The sequence below is a fragment of the Coregonus lavaretus genome, assembly GCF_964263955.1.
Source record: "Coregonus lavaretus genome assembly, chromosome: 37".
In the NCBI taxonomy this organism is placed as follows: domain Eukaryota; kingdom Metazoa; phylum Chordata; class Actinopteri; order Salmoniformes; family Salmonidae; genus Coregonus; species Coregonus lavaretus.
In genome coordinates, this window is record NC_140024.1 from 480572 (window position 1) to 500726 (window position 20155).

The window sequence follows — 20155 nt, forward strand, 5'->3', positions numbered from 1 at the left end:
AAGTTTGAGAAAAATGGTATCATATAATGAAATCTTCCCCTACTAATCTGCTTTTCAAATCCACAATCGATTTCAAAATCGCATCAACCAATCAGAAACTAGAGCTGTTTTAGAAAGTTACTGTTGGTGGGTTACTATCTGCTGTAAATCTTGTCAGAAAATAGCAGATTCACTACATTCCAAACAACTGCCGATTTTACCACTAACGCAACAAGTTTGAGAAAATTGGTATCATATGATGAAATCTTCCCCTACTTCTCTGCTTTTCAAATCCACAATCGATTTCAAAATCGCAATAACCAATCAGAAACTAGAGCTGTTTTAGAAAGGCACTGTTGGTGGGTTACTATCTGCTCTAAATCTCGTAAAAAATTAGCAGATTCACTACATTCCAAACAACTGCCGATTTGACCACTGACGCAACAAGTTTGAGAAAAATGGTATCATATAATGAAATCTTCCCCTACTACTCTGCTTTTCAAATCCACAATCGATTTCAAAATCGCATCAACCAATCAGAAACTAGAGCTGTTTTAGAAAGGCACTGTTGGTGGGTTACTATCTGCTGTAAATCTTGTCAAAAATTAGCAGATTAACTACATTCCAAACAACTGCCGATTTGACCACTAACGCAACAAGTTTGAGAAAAATGGTATCATATAATGAAATCTTCCCCTACTACTCTGCTTTTCAAATCCACAATCAATTTCAAAATCGCATCATCCAATCAGAAACTAGAGCTGTTTTAGAAAGGCACTGTTGGTGGGTTACTATCTGCTGTAAATCTTGTCAGAAAATAGCAGATTCACTACATTCCAAACAACTGCCGATTTGACCACTAACGCAACAAGTTTGAGAAAAATGGTTTCATATGATGAAATCTTCCCCTACTTCTCTGCTTTTCAAATCCACAATCGATTTCAAAATCGCAATAACCAATCAGAAACTAGAGCTGTTTTAGAAAGGCACTGTTGGTGGGTTACTATCTACTCTAAATCTTGTCAAAAATTAGCAGATTCACTACATTCCAAACAACTGCCGATTTGACCACTAACGCACCAAGTTTGAGAAAAATGGTATCATATAATTAAATCTTCCCCTACTAATCTGCTTTTCAAATCCACAATCGATTTCAAAATCGCATCATCCAATCAGAAACTAGAGATGTTTTAGAAAGGCACTGTTGGTGGGTTACTATCTGCTGTAAATCTTGTAAAAAATTAGCAGATTCACTACATTCCAAACAACTGCCGATTTGACCACTAACGCACCAAGTTTGAGAAAAATGGTATCATATAATGAAATCTTCCCCTACTAATCTGCTTTTCAAATCCACAATCGATTTCAAAATCGCATCAACCAATCAGAAACTAGAGCTGTTTTAGAAAGTTACTGTTGGTGGGTTACTATCTGCTGTAAATCTTGTCAGAAAATAGCAGATTCACTACATTCCAAACAACTGCCGATTTTACCACTAACGCAACAAGTTTGAGAAAATTGGTATCATATGATGAAATCTTCCCCTACTTCTCTGCTTTTCAAATCCACAATCGATTTCAAAATCGCAATAACCAATCAGAAACTAGAGCTGTTTTAGAAAGTTACTGTTGGTGGGTTACTATCTGCTGTAAATCTTGTCAGAAAATAGCAGATTCACTACATTCCAAACAACTGCCGATTTGACCACTAACGCAAAAAGTTTGAGAAAAATGGTTTCATATGATGAAATCTTCCCCTACTTCTCTGCTTTTCAAATCCACAATCGATTTCAAAATCGCAATAACCAATCAGAAACTAGAGCTGTTTTAGAAAGGTACTGTTGGTGGGTTACTATCTACTCTAAATCTTGTCAAAAATTAGCAGATTCACTACATTCCAAACAACTGCCGATTTTACCACTAACGCAACAAGTTTGAGAAAATTGGTATCATATGATGAAATCTTCCCCTACTTCTCTGCTTTTCAAATCCACAATCGATTTCAAAATCGCAATAACCAATCAGAAACTAGAGCTGTTTTAGAAAGGCACTGTTGGTGGGTTACTATCTGCTCTAAATCTCGTCAAAAATTAGCAGATTCACTACATTCCAAATAACTGCCGATTTGACCACTGACGCAACAAGTTTGAGAAAAATGGTATCATATAATGAAATCTTCCCCTACTACTCTGCTTTTCAAATCCACAATCGATTTCAAAATCGCATCAACCAATCAGAAACTAGAGCTGTTTTAGAAAGGCACTGTTGGTGGGTTACTATCTGCTGTAAATCTTGTCAAAAATTAGCAGATTAACTACATTCCAAACAACTGCCGATTTGACCACTAACGCAACAAGTTTGAGAAAAATGGTATCATATAATGAAATCTTCCCCTACTACTCTGCTTTTCAAATCCACAATCGATTTCAAAATCGCATCATCCAATCAGAAACTAGAGATGTTTTAGAAAGGCACTGTTGGTGGGTTACTATCTGCTGTAAATCTTGTCAAAAATTAGCAGATTAACTACATTCCAAACAACTGCCGATTTGACCACTAACGCACCAAGTTTGAGAAAAATGGTATCATATAATTAAATCTTCCCCTACTAATCTGCTTTTCAAATCCACAATCGATTTCAAAATCGCATCATCCAATCAGAAACTAGAGATGTTTTAGAAAGGCACTGTTGGTGGGTTACTATCTGCTGTAAATCTTGTAAAAAATTAGCAGATTCACTACATTCCAAACAACTGCCGATTTGACCACTAACGCACCAAGTTTGAGAAAAATGGTATCATATAATGAAATCTTCCCCTACTAATCTGCTTTTCAAATCCACAATCGATTTCAAAATCGCATCAACCAATCAGAAACTAGAGCTGTTTTAGAAAGTTACTGTTGGTGGGTTACTATCTGCTGTAAATCTTGTCAGAAAATAGCAGATTCACTACATTCCAAACAACTGCCGATTTTACCACTAACGCAACAAGTTTGAGAAAATGGTATCATATGATGAAATCTTCCCCTACTTCTCTGCTTTTCAAATCCACAATCGATTTCAAAATCGCAATAACCAATCAGAAACTAGAGCTGTTTTAGAAAGGCACTGTTGGTGGGTTACTATCTGCTGTAAATCTTGTCAGAAAATAGCAGATTCACTACATTCCAAACAACTGCCGATTTGACCACTAACGCAAAAAGTTTGAGAAAAATGGTTTCATATGATGAAATCTTCCCCTACTTCTCTGCTTTTCAAATCCACAATCGATTTCAAAATCGCAATAACCAATCAGAAACTAGAGCTGTTTTAGAAAGGTACTGTTGGTGGGTTACTATCTACTCTAAATCTTGTCAAAAATTAGCAGATTCACTACATTCCAAACAACTGCCGATTTTACCACTAACGCAACAAGTTTGAGAAAATTGGTATCATATGATGAAATCTTCCCCTACTTCTCTGCTTTTCAAATCCACAATCGATTTCAAAATCGCAATAACCAATCAGAAACTAGAGCTGTTTTAGAAAGGCACTGTTGGTGGGTTACTATCTGCTCTAAATCTCGTCAAAAATTAGCAGATTCACTACATTCCAAATAACTGCCGATTTGACCACTGACGCAACAAGTTTGAGAAAAATGGTATCATATAATGAAATCTTCCCCTACTACTCTGCTTTTCAAATCCACAATCGATTTCAAAATCGCATCAACCAATCAGAAACTAGAGCTGTTTTAGAAAGGCACTGTTGGTGGGTTACTATCTGCTGTAAATCTTGTCAAAAATTAGCAGATTAACTACATTCCAAACAACTGCCGATTTGACCACTAACGCAACAAGTTTGAGAAAAATGGTATCATATAATGAAATCTTCCCCTACTACTCTGCTTTTCAAATCCACAATCGATTTCAAAATCGCATCATCCAATCAGAAACTAGAGATGTTTTAGAAAGGCACTGTTGGTGGGTTACTATCTGCTGTAAATCTTGTCAGAAAATAGCAGATTCACTACATTCCAAACAACTGCCGATTTGACCACTAACGCAACAAGTTTGAGAAAAATGGTTTCATATGATGAAATCTTCCCCTACTTCTCTGCTTTTCAAATCCACAATCGATTTCAAAATCGCAATAACCAATCAGAAACTAGAGCTGTTTTAGAAAGGCACTGTTGGTGGGTTACTATCTACTCTAAATCTTGTCAAAAATTAGCAGATTCACTACATTCCAAACAACTGCCGATTTGACCACTAACGCACCAAGTTTGAGAAAAATGGTATCATATAATGAAATCTTCCCCTACTTCTCTGCTTTTCAAATCCACAATCGATTTCAAAATCGCATCATCCAATCAGAAACTAGAGATGTTTTAGAAAGGCACTGTTGGTGGGTTACTATCTGCTGTAAATCTTGTCAAAAATTAGCAGATTAACTACATTCCAAACAACTGCCGATTTGACCACTAACGCAACAAGTTTGAGAAAAATGGTATCATATAATGAAATCTTCCCCTACTACTCTGCTTTTCAAATCCACAATCGATTTCAAAATCGCAATAACCAATCAGAAACTAGAGCTGTTTTAGAAAGGCACTGTTGGTGGGTTACTATCTGCTGTAAATCTTGTCAAAAATTAGCAGATTCACTACATTCCAAACAACTGCCGATTTGACCACTAACGCAACAAGTTTGAGAAAAATGGTATCATATAATGAAATCTTCCCCTACTTCTCTGCTTTTCAAATCCACAATCGATTTCAAAATCGCATCATCCAATCAGAAACTAGAGATGTTTTAGAAAGGCACTGTTGGTGGGTTACTATCTGCTGTAAATCTTGTAAAAAAATTAGCAGATTCACTACATTCCAAACAACTGCCGATTTGACCACTAACGCACCAAGTTTGAGAAAAATGGTATCATATAATGAAATCTTCCCCTACTAATCTGCTTTTCAAATCCACAATCGATTTCAAAATCGCATCATCCAATCAGAAACTAGAGATGTTTTAGAAAGGCACTGTTGGTGGGTTACTATCTGCTGTAAATCTTGTAAAAAAATTAGCAGATTCACTACATTCCAAACAACTGCCGATTTGACCACTAACGCACCAAGTTTGAGAAAAATGGTATCATATAATGAAATCTTCCCCTACTAATCTGCTTTTCAAATCCACAATCGATTTCAAAATCGCATCATCCAATCAGAAACTAGAGATGTTTTAGAAAGGCACTGTTGGTGGGTTACTATCTGCTGTAAATCTTGTAAAAAATTAGCAGATTCACTACATTCCAAACAACTGCCGATTTGACCACTAACGCACCAAGTTTGAGAAAAATGGTATCATATAATGAAATCTTCCCCTACTAATCTGCTTTTCAAATCCACAATCAATTTCAAAATCGCATCATCCAATCAGAAACTAGAGATGTTTTAGAAAGGCACTGTTGGAGGGTTACTATCTGCTGTAAATCTTGTCAAAAATTAGCAGATTAACTACATTCCAAACAACTGCCGATTTGACCACTAACGCACCAAGTTTGAGAAAAATGGTATCATATAATTAAATCTTCCCCTACTAATCTGCTTTTCAAATCCACAATCGATTTCAAAATCGCATCATCCAATCAGAAACTAGAGATGTTTTAGAAAGGCACTGTTGGTGGGTTACTATCTGCTGTAAATCTTGTAAAAAATTAGCAGATTCACTACATTCCAAACAACTGCCGATTTGACCACTAACGCACCAAGTTTGAGAAAAATGGTATCATATAATGAAATCTTCCCCTACTAATCTGCTTTTCAAATCCACAATCGATTTCAAAATCGCATCAACCAATCAGAAACTAGAGCTGTTTTAGAAAGTTACTGTTGGTGGGTTACTATCTGCTGTAAATCTTGTCAAAAATTAGCAGATTAACTACATTCCAAACAACTGCCGATTTGACCACTAACGCAACAAGTTTGAGAAAAATGGTATCATATAATGAAATCTTCCCCAACTACTCTGCTTTTCAAATCCACAATCGATTTCAAAATCGCAATAACCAATCAGAAACTAGAGCTGTTTTAGAAAGGCACTGTTGGTGGGTTACTATCTGCTGTAAATCTTGTCAAAAATTAGCAGATTCACTACATTCCAAACAACTGCCGATTTGACCACTAACGCAACAAGTTTGAGAAAAATGGTATCATATAATGAAATCTTCCCCTACTTCTCTGCTTTTCAAATCCACAATCGATTTCAAAATCGCATCATCCAATCAGAAACTAGAGATGTTTTAGAAAGGCACTGTTGGTGGGTTACTATCTGCTGTAAATCTTGTAAAAAAATTAGCAGATTCACTACATTCCAAACAACTGCCGATTTGACCACTAACGCACCAAGTTTGAGAAAAATGGTATCATATAATTAAATCTTCCCCTACTAATCTGCTTTTCAAATCCACAATCGATTTCAAAATCGCATCATCCAATCAGAAACTAGAGATGTTTTAGAAAGGCACTGTTGGTGGGTTACTATCTGCTGTAAATCTTGTCAAAAATTAGCAGATTAACTACATTCCAAACAACTGCCGATTTGACCACTAACGCAACAAGTTTGAGAAAAATGGTATCATATAATGAAATCTTCCCCTACTACTCTGCTTTTCAAATCCACAATCGATTTCAAAATCGCAATAACCAATCAGAAACTAGAGCTGTTTTAGAAAGGCACTGTTGGTGGGTTACTATCTGCTGTAAATCTTGTCAAAAATTAGCAGATTCACTACATTCCAAACAACTGCCGATTTGACCACTAACGCAACAAGTTTGAGAAAAATGGTATCATATAATGAAATCTTCCCCTACTTCTCTGCTTTTCAAATCCACAATCGATTTCAAAATCGCATCAACCAATCAGAAACTAGAGCTGTTTTAGAAAGTTACTGTTGGTGGGTTACTATCTGCTGTAAATCTTGTCAGAAAATAGCAGATTCACTACATTCCAAACAACTGCCGATTTTACCACTAACGCAACAAGTTTGAGAAAATTGGTATCATATGATGAAATCTTCCCCTACTTCTCTGCTTTTCAAATCCACAATCGATTTCAAAATCGCAATAACCAATCAGAAACTAGAGCTGTTTTAGAAAGGCACTGTTGGTGGGTTACTATCTGCTGTAAATCTTGTCAGAAAATAGCAGATTCACTACATTCCAAACAACTGCCGATTTGACCACTAACGCAAAAAGTTTGAGAAAAATGGTTTCATATGATGAAATCTTCCCCTACTTCTCTGCTTTTCAAATCCACAATCGATTTCAAAATAGCAATAACCAATCAGAAACTAGAGCTGTTTTAGAAAGGTACTGTTGGTGGGTTACTATCTACTCTAAATCTTGTCAAAAATTAGCAGATTCACTACATTCCAAACAACTGCCGATTTTACCACTAACGCAACAAGTTTGAGAAAATTGGTATCATATGATGAAATCTTCCCCTACTTCTCTGCTTTTCAAATCCACAATCGATTTCAAAATCGCAATAACCAATCAGAAACTAGAGCTGTTTTAGAAAGGCACTGTTGGTGGGTTACTATCTGCTCTAAATCTCGTCAAAAATTAGCAGATTCACTACATTCCAAACAACTGCCGATTTGACCACTAACGCAACAAGTTTGAGAAAAATGGTATCATATAATGAAATCTTCCCCTACTACTCTGCTTTTCAAATCCACATTCGATTTCAAAATCGCATCATCCAATCAGAAACTAGAGATGTTTTAGAAAGGCACTGTTGGTGGGTTACTATCTGCTGTAAATCTTGTCAGAAAATAGCAGATTCACTACATTCCAAACAACTGCCGATTTGACCACTAACGCAACAAGTTTGAGAAAAATGGTTTCATATGATGAAATCTTCCCCTACTTCTCTGCTTTTCAAATCCACAATCGATTTCAAAATCGCAATAACCAATCAGAAACTAGAGCTGTTTTAGAAAGGCACTGTTGGTGGGTTACTATCTACTCTAAATCTTGTCAAAAATTAGCAGATTCACTACATTCCAAACAACTGCCGATTTGACCACTAACGCAAAAAGTTTGAGAAAAATGGTATCATATAATGAAATCTTCCCCTACTTCTCTGCTTTTCAAATCCACAATCAATTTCAAAATCGCATCATCCAATCAGAAACTAGAGATGTTTTAGAAAGGCACTGTTGGTGGGTTACTATCTGCTGTAAATCTTGTCAAAAATTAGCAGATTAACTACATTCCAAACAACTGCCGATTTAAACCACTAACGCAACAAGTTTGAGAAAAATGGTATCATATAATGAAATCTTCCCCTACTACTCTGCTTTTCAAATCCACAATCGATTTCAAAATCGCAATAACCAATCAGAAACTAGAGCTGTTTTAGAAAGGCACTGTTGGTGGGTTACTATCTGCTGTAAATCTTGTCAAAAATTAGCAGATTCACTACATTCCAAACAACTGCCGATTTGACCACTAACGCAACAAGTTTGAGAAAAATGGTATCATATAATGAAATCTTCCCCTACTTCTCTGCTTTTCAAATCCACAATCAATTTCAAAATCGCATCATCCAATCAGAAACTAGAGATGTTTTAGAAAGGCACTGTTGGTGGGTTACTATCTGCTGTAAATCTTGTCAAAAATTAGCAGATTAACTACATTCCAAACAACTGCCGATTTGACCACTAACGCAACAAGTTTGAGAAAAATGGTATCATATAATGAAATCTTCCCCTACTACTCTGCTTTTCAAATCCACAATCGATTTCAAAATCGCAATAACCAATCAGAAACTAGAGCTGTTTTAGAAAGGCACTGTTGGTGGGTTACTATCTGCTGTAAATCTTGTCAAAAATTAGCAGATTCACCACATTCCAAACAACTGCCGATTTGACCACTAACGCAACAAGTTTGAGAAAAATGGTATCATATAATGAAATCTTCCCCTACTTCTCTGCTTTTCAAATCCACAATCGATTTCAAAATCGCATCATCCAATCAGAAACTAGAGATGTTTTAGAAAGGCACTGTTGGTGGGTTACTATCTGCTGTAAATCTTGTAAAAAAAATAGCAGATTCACTACATTCCAAACAACTGCCGATTTGACCACTAACGCACCAAGTTTGAGAAAAATGGTATCAAATAATGAAATCTTCCCCTACTAATCTGCTTTTCAAATCCACAATCGATTTCAAAATCGCATCATCCAATCAGAAACTAGAGATGTTTTAGAAAGGCACTGTTGGTGGGTTACTATCTGCTGTAAATCTTGTAAAAAATTAGCAGATTCACTACATTCCAAACAACTGCCGATTTGACCACTAACGCACCAAGTTTGAGAAAAATGGTATCATATAATGAAATCTTCCCCTACTAATCTGCTTTTCAAATCCACAATCAATTTCAAAATCGCATCATCCAATCAGAAACTAGAGATGTTTTAGAAAGGCACTGTTGGTGGGTTACTATCTGCTGTAAATCTTGTCAAAAATTAGCAGATTAACTACATTCCAAACAACTGCCGATTTGACCACTAACGCACCAAGTTTGAGAAAAATGGTATCATATAATTAAATCTTCCCCTACTAATCTGCTTTTCAAATCCACAATCGATTTCAAAATCGCATCATCCAATCAGAAACTAGAGATGTTTTAGAAAGGCACTGTTGGTGGGTTACTATCTGCTGTAAATCTTGTAAAAAATTAGCAGATTCACTACATTCCAAACAACTGCCGATTTGACCACTAACGCACCAAGTTTGAGAAAAATGGTATCATATAATGAAATCTTCCCCTACTAATCTGCTTTTCAAATCCACAATCGATTTCAAAATCGCATCAACCAATCAGAAACTAGAGCTGTTTTAGAAAGTTACTGTTGGTGGGTTACTATCTGCTGTCAATCTTGTCAGAAAATAGCAGATTCACTACATTACAAACAACTGCCGATTTTACCACTAACGCAACAAGTTTGAGAAAATTGGTATCATATGATGAAATCTTCCCCTACTTCTCTGCTTTTCAAATCCACAATCGATTTCAAAATCGCAATAACCAATCAGAAACTAGAGCTGTTTTAGAAAGGCACTGTTGGTGGGTTACTATCTGCTGTAAATCTTGTCAGAAAATAGCAGATTCACTACATTCCAAACAACTGCCGATTTGACCACTAACGCAACAAGTTTGAGAAAAATGGTATCATATAATGAAATCTTCCCCTACTACTCTGCTTTTCAAATCCACAATCGATTTCAAAATCGCATCATCCAATCAGAAACTAGAGATGTTTTAGAAAGGCACTGTTGGTGGGTTACTATCGGCTGTAAATCTTGTCAGAAAATAGCAGATTCACTACATTCCAAACAACTGCCGATTTGACCACTAACGCAACAAGTTTGAGAAAAATGGTTTCATATGATGAAATCTTCCCCTACTTCTCTGCTTTTCAAATCCACAATCGATTTCAAAATCGCAATAACCAATCAGAAACTAGAGCTGTTTTAGAAAGGCACTGTTGGTGGGTTACTATCTACTCTAAATCTTGTCAAAAATTAGCAGATTCACTACATTCCAAACAACTGCCGATTTGACCACTAACGCAAAAAGTTTGAGAAAAATGGTATCATATAATGAAATCTTCCACTACTTCTCTGCTTTTCAAATCCACAATCAATTTCAAAATCGCATCATCCAATCAGAAACTAGAGATGTTTTAGAAAGGCACTGTTGGTGGGTTACTATCTGCTGTAAATCTTGTCAAAAATTAGCAGATTAACTACATTCCAAACAACTGCCGATTTAAACCACTAACGCAACAAGTTTGAGAAAAATGGTATCATATAATGAAATCTTCCCCTACTACTCTGCTTTTCAAATCCACAATCGATTTCAAAATCGCAATAACCAATCAGAAACTAGAGCTGTTTTAGAAAGGCACTGTTGTTGGGTTACTATCTGCTGTAAATCTTGTCAAAAATTAGCAGATTCACTACATTCCAAACAACTGCCGATTTGACCACTAACGCAACAAGTTTGAGAAAAATGGTATCATATAATGAAATCTTCCCCTACTTCTCTGCTTTTCAAATCCACAATCAATTTCAAAATCGCATCATCCAATCAGAAACTAGAGATGTTTTAGAAAGGCACTGTTGGTGGGTTACTATCTGCTGTAAATCTTGTCAAAAATTAGCAGATTAACTACATTCCAAACAACTGCCGATTTGACCACTAACGCAACAAGTTTGAGAAAAATGGTATCATATAATGAAATCTTCCCCTACTACTATGCTTTTCAAATCCACAATCGATTTCAAAATCGCAATAACCAATCAGAAACTAGAGCTGTTTTAGAAAGGCACTGTTGGTGGGTTACTATCTGCTGTAAATCTTGTCAAAAATTAGCAGATTCACTACATTCCAAACAACTGCCGATTTGACCACTAACGCAACAAGTTTGAGAAAAATGGTATCATATAATGAAATCTTCCCCTACTTCTCTGCTTTTCAAATCCACAATCGATTTCAAAATCGCATCATCCAATCAGAAACTAGAGATGTTTTAGAAAGGCACTGTTGGTGGGTTACTATCTGCTGTAAATCTTGTAAAAAAAATAGCAGATTCACTACATTCCAAACAACTGCCGATTTGACCACTAACACACCAAGTTTGAGAAAAATGGTATCATATAATGAAATCTTCCCCTACTAATCTGCTTTTCAAATCCACAATCGATTTCAAAATCGCATCATCCAATCAGAAACTAGAGATGTTTTAGAAAGGCACTGTTGGTGGGTTACTATCTGCTGTAAATCTTGTAAAAAATTAGCAGATTCACTACATTCCAAACAACTGCCGATTTGACCACTAACGCACCAAGTTTGAGAAAAATGGTATCATATAATGAAATCTTCCCCTACTAATCTGCTTTTCAAATCCACAATCAATTTCAAAATCGCATCATCCAATCAGAAACTAGAGATGTTTTAGAAAGGCACTGTTGGTGGGTTACTATCTGCTGTAAATCTTGTCAAAAATTAGCAGATTAACTACATTCCAAACAACTGCCGATTTGACCACTAACGCACCAAGTTTGAGAAAAATGGTATCATATAATTAAATCTTCCCCTACTAATCTGCTTTTCAAATCCACAATCGATTTCAAAATCGCATCATCCAATCAGAAACTAGAGATGTTTTAGAAAGGCACTGTTGGTGGGTTACTATCTGCTGTAAATCTTGTAAAAAATTAGCAGATTCACTACATTCCAAACAACTGCCGATTTGACCACTAACGCACCAAGTTTGAGAAAAATGGTATCATATAATGAAATCTTCCCCTACTAATCTGCTTTTCAAATCCACAATCGATTTCAAAATCGCATCAACCAATCAGAAACTAGAGCTGTTTTAGAAAGTTACTGTTGGTGGGTTACTATCTGCTGTCAATCTTGTCAGAAAATAGCAGATTCACTACATTACAAACAACTGCCGATTTTACCACTAACGCAACAAGTTTGAGAAAATTGGTATCATATGATGAAATCTTCCCCTACTTCTCTGCTTTTCAAATCCACAATCGATTTCAAAATCGCAATAACCAATCAGAAACTAGAGCTGTTTTAGAAAGGCACTGTTGGTGGGTTACTATCTGCTGTAAATCTTGTCAGAAAATAGCAGATTCACTACATTCCAAACAACTGCCGATTTGACCACTAACGCAAAAAGTTTGAGAAAAATGGTTTCATATGATGAAATCTTCCCCTACTTCTCTGCTTTTCAAATCCACAATCGATTTCAAAATCGCATCAACCAATCAGAAACTAGAGCTGTTTTAGAAAGTTACTGTTGGTGGGTTACTATCTGCTGTCAATCTTGTCAGAAAATAGCAGATTCACTACATTACAAACAACTGCCGATTTTACCACTAACGCAACAAGTTTGAGAAAATTGGTATCATATGATGAAATCTTCCCCTACTTCTCTGCTTTTCAAATCCACAATCGATTTCAAAATCGCAATAACCAATCAGAAACTAGAGCTGTTTTAGAAAGGCACTGTTGGTGGGTTACTATCTGCTGTAAATCTTGTCAGAAAATAGCAGATTCACTACATTCCAAACAACTGCCGATTTGACCACTAACGCAAAAAGTTTGAGAAAAATGGTTTCATATGATGAAATCTTCCCCTACTTCTCTGCTTTTCAAATCCACAATCGATTTCAAAATCGCAATAACCAATCAGAAACTAGAGCTGTTTTAGAAAGGTACTGTTGGTGGGTTACTATCTACTCTAAATCTTGTCAAAAATTAGCAGATTCACTACATTCCAAACAACTGCCGATTTTACCACTAACGCAACAAGTTTGAGAAAATTGGTATCATATGATGAAATCTTCCCCTACTTCTCTGCTTTTCAAATCCACAATCGATTTCAAAATCGCAATAACCAATCAGAAACTAGAGCTGTTTTAGAAAGGCACTGTTGGTGGGTTACTATCTGCTCTAAATCTCGTCAAAAATTAGCAGATTCACTACATTCCAAACAACTGCCGATTTGACCACTGACGCAACAAGTTTGAGAAAAATGGTATCATATAATGAAATCTTCCCCTACTACTCTGCTTTTCAAATCCACAATCGATTTCAAAATCGCATCAACCAATCAGAAACTAGAGCTGTTTTAGAAAGGCACTGTTGGTGGGTTACTATCTGCTGTAAATCTTGTCAAAAATTAGCAGATTAACTACATTCCAAACAACTGCCGATTTGACCACTAACGCAACAAGTTTGAGAAAAATGGTATCATATAATGAAATCTTCCCCTACTACTCTGCTTTTCAAATCCACAATCGATTTCAAAATCGCATCATCCAATCAGAAACTAGAGATGTTTTAGAAAGGCACTGTTGGTGGGTTACTATCTGCTGTAAATCTTTTCAGAAAATAGCAGATTCACTACATTCCAAACAACTGCCGATTTGACCACTAACGAAAAAAGTTTGAGAAAAATGGTTTCATATGATGAAATCTTCCCCTACTTCTCTGCTTTTCAAATCCACAATCGATTTCAAAATAGCAATAACCAATCAGAAACTAGAGCTGTTTTAGAAAGGTACTGTTGGTGGGTTACTATCTACTCTAAATCTTGTCAAAAATTAGCAGATTCACTACATTCCAAACAACTGCCGATTTTACCACTAACGCAACAAGTTTGAGAAAATTGGTATCATATGATGAAATCTTCCCCTACTTCTCTGCTTTTCAAATCCACAATCGATTTCAAAATCGCAATAACCAATCAGAAACTAGAGCTGTTTTAGAAAGGCACTGTTGGTGGGTTACTATCTGCTCTAAATCTCGTCAAAAATTAGCAGATTCACTACATTCCAAACAACTGCCGATTTGACCACTGACGCAACAAGTTTGAGAAAAATGGTATCATATAATGAAATCTTCCCCTACTACTCTGCTTTTCAAATCCACAATCGATTTCAAAATCGCATCAACCAATCAGAAACTAGAGCTGTTTTAGAAAGGCACTGTTGGTGGGTTACTATCTACTCTAAATCTTGTCAAAAATTAGCAGATTCACTACATTCCAAACAACTGCCGATTTGACCACTAACGCAAAAAGTTTGAGAAAAATGGTATCATATAATGAAATCTTCCCCTACTTCTCTGCTTTTCAAATCCACAATCAATTTCAAAATCGCATCATCCAATCAGAAACTAGAGATGTTTTAGAAAGGCACTGTTGGTGGGTTACTATCTGCTGTAAATCTTGTCAAAAATTAGCAGATTAACTACATTCCAAACAACTGCCGATTTAAACCACTAACGCAACAAGTTTGAGAAAAATGGTATCATATAATGAAATCTTCCCCTACTACTCTGCTTTTCAAATCCACAATCGATTTCAAAATCGCAATAACCAATCAGAAACTAGAGCTGTTTTAGAAAGGCACTGTTGGTGGGTTACTATCTGCTGTAAATCTTGTCAAAAATTAGCAGATTCACTACATTCCAAACAACTGCCGATTTGACCACTAACGCAACAAGTTTGAGAAAAATGGTATCATATAATGAAATCTTCCCCTACTTCTCTGCTTTTCAAATCCACAATCAATTTCAAAATCGCATCATCCAATCAGAAACTAGAGATGTTTTAGAAAGGCACTGTTGGTGGGTTACTATCTGCTGTAAATCTTGTCAAAAATTAGCAGATTAACTACATTCCAAACAACTGCCGATTTGACCACTAACGCAACAAGTTTGAGAAAAATGGTATCATATAATGAAATCTTCCCCTACTACTCTGCTTTTCAAATCCACAATCGATTTCAAAATCGCAATAACCAATCAGAAACTAGAGCTGTTTTAGAAAGGCACTGTTGGTGGGTTACTATCTGCTGTAAATCTTGTCAAAAATTAGCAGATTCACTACATTCCAAACAACTGCCGATTTGACCACTAACGCAACAAGTTTGAGAAAAATGGTATCATATAATGAAATCTTCCCCTACTTCTCTGCTTTTCAAATCCACAATAAATTTCAAAATCGCATCATCCAATCAGAAACTAGAGATGTTTTAGAAAGGCACTGTTGGTGGGTTACTATCTGCTGTAAATCTTGTAAAAAAAATAGCAGATTCACTACATTCCAAACAACTGCCGATTTGACCACTAACGCACCAAGTTTGAGAAAAATGGTATCATATAATGAAATCTTCCCCTACTAATCTGCTTTTCAAATCCACAATCGATTTCAAAATCGCATCATCCAATCAGAAACTAGAGATGTTTTAGAAAGGCACTGTTGGTGGGTTACTATCTGCTGTAAATCTTGTAAAAAATTAGCAGATTCACTACATTCCAAACAACTGCCGATTTGACCACTAACGCACCAAGTTTGAGAAAAATGGTATCATATAATGAAATCTTCCCCTACTAATCTGCTTTTCAAATCCACAATCAATTTCAAAATCGCATCATCCAATCAGAAACTAGAGATGTTTTAGAAAGGCACTGTTGGTGGGTTACTATCTGCTGTAAATCTTGTCAAAAATTAGCAGATTAACTACATTCCAAACAACTGCCGATTTGACCACTAACGCACCAAGTTTGAGAAAAATGGTATCATATAATTAAATCTTCCCCTACTAATCTGCTTTTCAAATCCACAATCGATTTCAAAATCGCATCATCCAATCAGAAACTAGAGATGTTTTAGAAAGGCACTGTTGGTGGGTTACTATCTGCTGTAAATCTTGTAAAAAATTAGCAGATTCACTACATTCCAAACAACTGCCGATTTGACCACTAACGCACCAAGTTTGAGAAAAATGGTATCATATAATGAAATCTTCCCCTACTAATCTGCTTTTCAAATCCACAATCGATTTCAAAATCGCATCAACCAATCAGAAACTAGAGCTGTTTTAGAAAGTTACTGTTGGTGGGTTACTATCTGCTGTCAATCTTGTCAGAAAATAGCAGATTCACTACATTACAAACAACTGCCGATTTTACCACTAACGCAACAAGTTTGAGAAAATTGGTATCATATGATGAAATCTTCCCCTACTTCTCTGCTTTTCAAATCCACAATCGATTTCAAAATCGCAATAACCAATCAGAAACTAGAGCTGTTTTAGAAAGGCACTGTTGGTGGGTTACTATCTGCTGTAAATCTTGTCAGAAAATAGCAGATTCACTACATTCCAAACAACTGCCGATTTGACCACTAACGCAAAAAGTTTGAGAAAAATGGTTTCATATGATGAAATCTTCCCCTACTTCTCTGCTTTTCAAATCCACAATCGATTTCAAAATCGCAATAACCAATCAGAAACTAGAGCTGTTTTAGAAAGGTACTGTTGGTGGGTTACTATCTACTCTAAATCTTGTCAAAAATTAGCAGATTCACTACATTCCAAACAACTGCCGATTGTACCACTAACGCAACAAGTTTGAGAAAATTGGTATCATATGATGAAATCTTCCCCTACTTCTCTGCTTTTCAAATCCACAATCGATTTCAAAATCGCAATAACCAATCAGAAACTAGAGCTGTTTTAGAAAGGCACTGTTGGTGGGTTACTATCTGCTCTAAATCTCGTCAAAAATTAGCAGATTCACTACATTCCAAACAACTGCCGATTTGACCACTGACGCAACAAGTTTGAGAAAAATGGTATCATATAATGAAATCTTCCCCTACTACTCTGCTTTTCAAATCCACAATCGATTTCAAAATCGCATCAACCAATCAGAAACTAGAGCTGTTTTAGAAAGGCACTGTTGGTGGGTTACTATCTGCTGTAAATCTTGTCAAAAATTAGCAGATTAACTACATTCCAAACAACTGCCGATTTGACCACTAACGCAACAAGTTTGAGAAAAATGGTATCATATAATGAAATCTTCCCCTACTACTCTGCTTTTCAAATCCACAATCGATTTCAAAATCGCATCATCCAATCAGAAACTAGAGATGTTTTAGAAAGGCACTGTTGGTGGGTTACTATCTGCTGTAAATCTTTTCAGAAAATAGCAGATTCACTACATTCCAAACAACTGCCGATTTGACCACTAACGCAACAAGTTTGAGAAAAATGGTTTCATATGATGAAATCTTCCCCTACTTCTCTGCTTTTCAAATCCACAATCGATTTCAAAATCGCAATAACCAATCAGAAACTAGAGCTGTTTTAGAAAGGCACTGTTGGTGGGTTACTATCTACTCTAAATCTTGTCAAAAATTAGCAGATTCACTACATTCCAAACAACTGCCGATTTGACCACTAACGCAAAAAGTTTGAGAAAAATGGTATCATATAATGAAATCTTCCCCTACTTCTCTGCTTTTCAAATCCACAATCAATTTCAAAATCGCATCATCCAATCAGAAACTAGAGATGTTTTAGAAAGGCACTGTTGGTGGGTTACTATCTGCTGTAAATCTTGTCAAAAATTAGCAGATTAACTACATTCCAAACAACTGCCGATTTGACCACTAACGCAACAAGTTTGAGAAAAATGGTATCATATAATGAAATCTTCCCCTACTACTCTGCTTTTCAAATCCACAATCGATTTCAAAATCGCATCATCCAATCAGAAACTAGAGATGTTTTAGAAAGGCACTGTTGGTGGGTTACTATCTGCTGTAAATCTTGAAAAAAATTAGCAGATTCACTACATTCCAAACAACTGCCGATTTGACCACTAACGCACCAAGTTTGAGAAAAATGGTATCATATAATGAAATCTTCCCCTACTAATCTGCTTTTCAAATCCACAATCGATTTCAAAATCGCATCATCCAATCAGAAACTAGAGATGTTTTAGAAAGGCACTGTTGGTGGGTTACTATCTGCTGTAAATCTTGTCAGAAAATAGCAGATTCACTACATTCCAAACAACTGCCGATTTTACCACTAACGCAACAAGTTTGAGAAAATTGGTATCATATGATGAAATCTTCCCCTACTTCTCTGCTTTTCAAATCCACAATCGATTTCAAAATCGCAATAACCAATCAGAACCTAGAGCTGTTTTAGAAAGGCACTGTTGGTGGGTTACTATCTGCTGTAAATCTTGTCAGAAAATAGCAGATTCACTACATTCCAAACAACTGCCGATTTGACCACTAACGCAAAAAGTTTGAGAAAAATGGTTTCATATGATGAAATCTTCCCCTACTTCTCTGCTTTTCAAATCCACAATCGATTTCAAAATCGCAATAACCAATCAGAAACTAGAGCTGTTTTAGAAAGGCACTGTTGGTGGGTTACTATCTACTCTAAATCTTGTCAAAAATTAGCAGATTCACTACATTCCAAACAACTGCCGATTTGACCACTAACGCAAAAAGTTTGAGAAAAATGGTATCATATAATGAAATCTTCCCCTACTACTCTGCTTTTCAAATCCACAATCGATTTCAAAATCGCAATAACCAATCAGAAACTAGAGATGTTTTAGAAAGGCACTGTTGGTGGGTTACTATCTGCTGTAAATCTTGTCAAAAATTAGCAGATTAACTACATTCCAAACAACTGCCGATTTGACCACTAACGCAACAAGTTTGAGAAAAATGGTATCATATAATGAAATCTTCCCCTACTTCTCTGCTTTTCAAATCCACAATCAATTTCAAAATCGCATCATCCAATCAGAAACTAGAGATGTTTTAGAAAGGCACTGTTGGTGGGTTACTATCTGCTGTAAATCTTGTCAAAAATTAGCAGATTAACTACATTCCAAACAACTGCCGATTTAAACCACTAACGCAACAAGTTTGAGAAAAATGGTATCATATAATGAAATCTTCCCCTACTACTCTGCTTTTCAAATCCACAATCGATTTCAAAATCGCAATAACCAATCAGAAACTAGAGCTGTTTTAGAAAGGCACTGTTGGTGGGTTACTATCTGCTGTAAATCTTGTCAAAAATTAGCAGATTCACTACATTCCAAACAACTGCCGATTTGACCACTAACGCAACAAGTTTGAGAAAAATGGTATCATATAATGAAATCTTCCCCTACTTCTCTGCTTTTCAAATCCACAATCAATTTCAAAATCGCATCATCCAATCAGAAACTAGAGATGTTTTAGAAAGGCACTGTTGGTGGGTTACTATCTGCTGTAAATCTTGTCAAAAATTAGCAGATTAACTACATTCCAAACAACTGCCGATTTGACCACTAACGCAACAAGTTTGAGAAAAATGGTATCATATAATGAAATCTTCCCCTACTACTCTGCTTTTCAAATCCACAATCGATTTCAAAATCGCAATAACCAATCAGAAACTAGAGCTGTTTTAGAAAGGCACTGTTGGTGGGTTACTATCTGCTGTAAATCTTGTCAAAAATTAGCAGATTCACTACATTCCAAACAACTGCCGATTTGACCACTAACGCAACAAGTTTGAGAAAAATGGTATCATATAATGAAATCTTCCCCTACTTCTCTGCTTTTCAAATCCACAATAAATTTCAAAATCGCATCATCCAATCAGAAACTAGAGATGTTTTAGAAAGGCACTGTTGGTGGGTTACTATCTGCTGTAAATCTTGTAAAAAAAATAGCAGATTCACTACATTCCAAACAACTGCCGATTTGACCACTAACGCACCAAGTT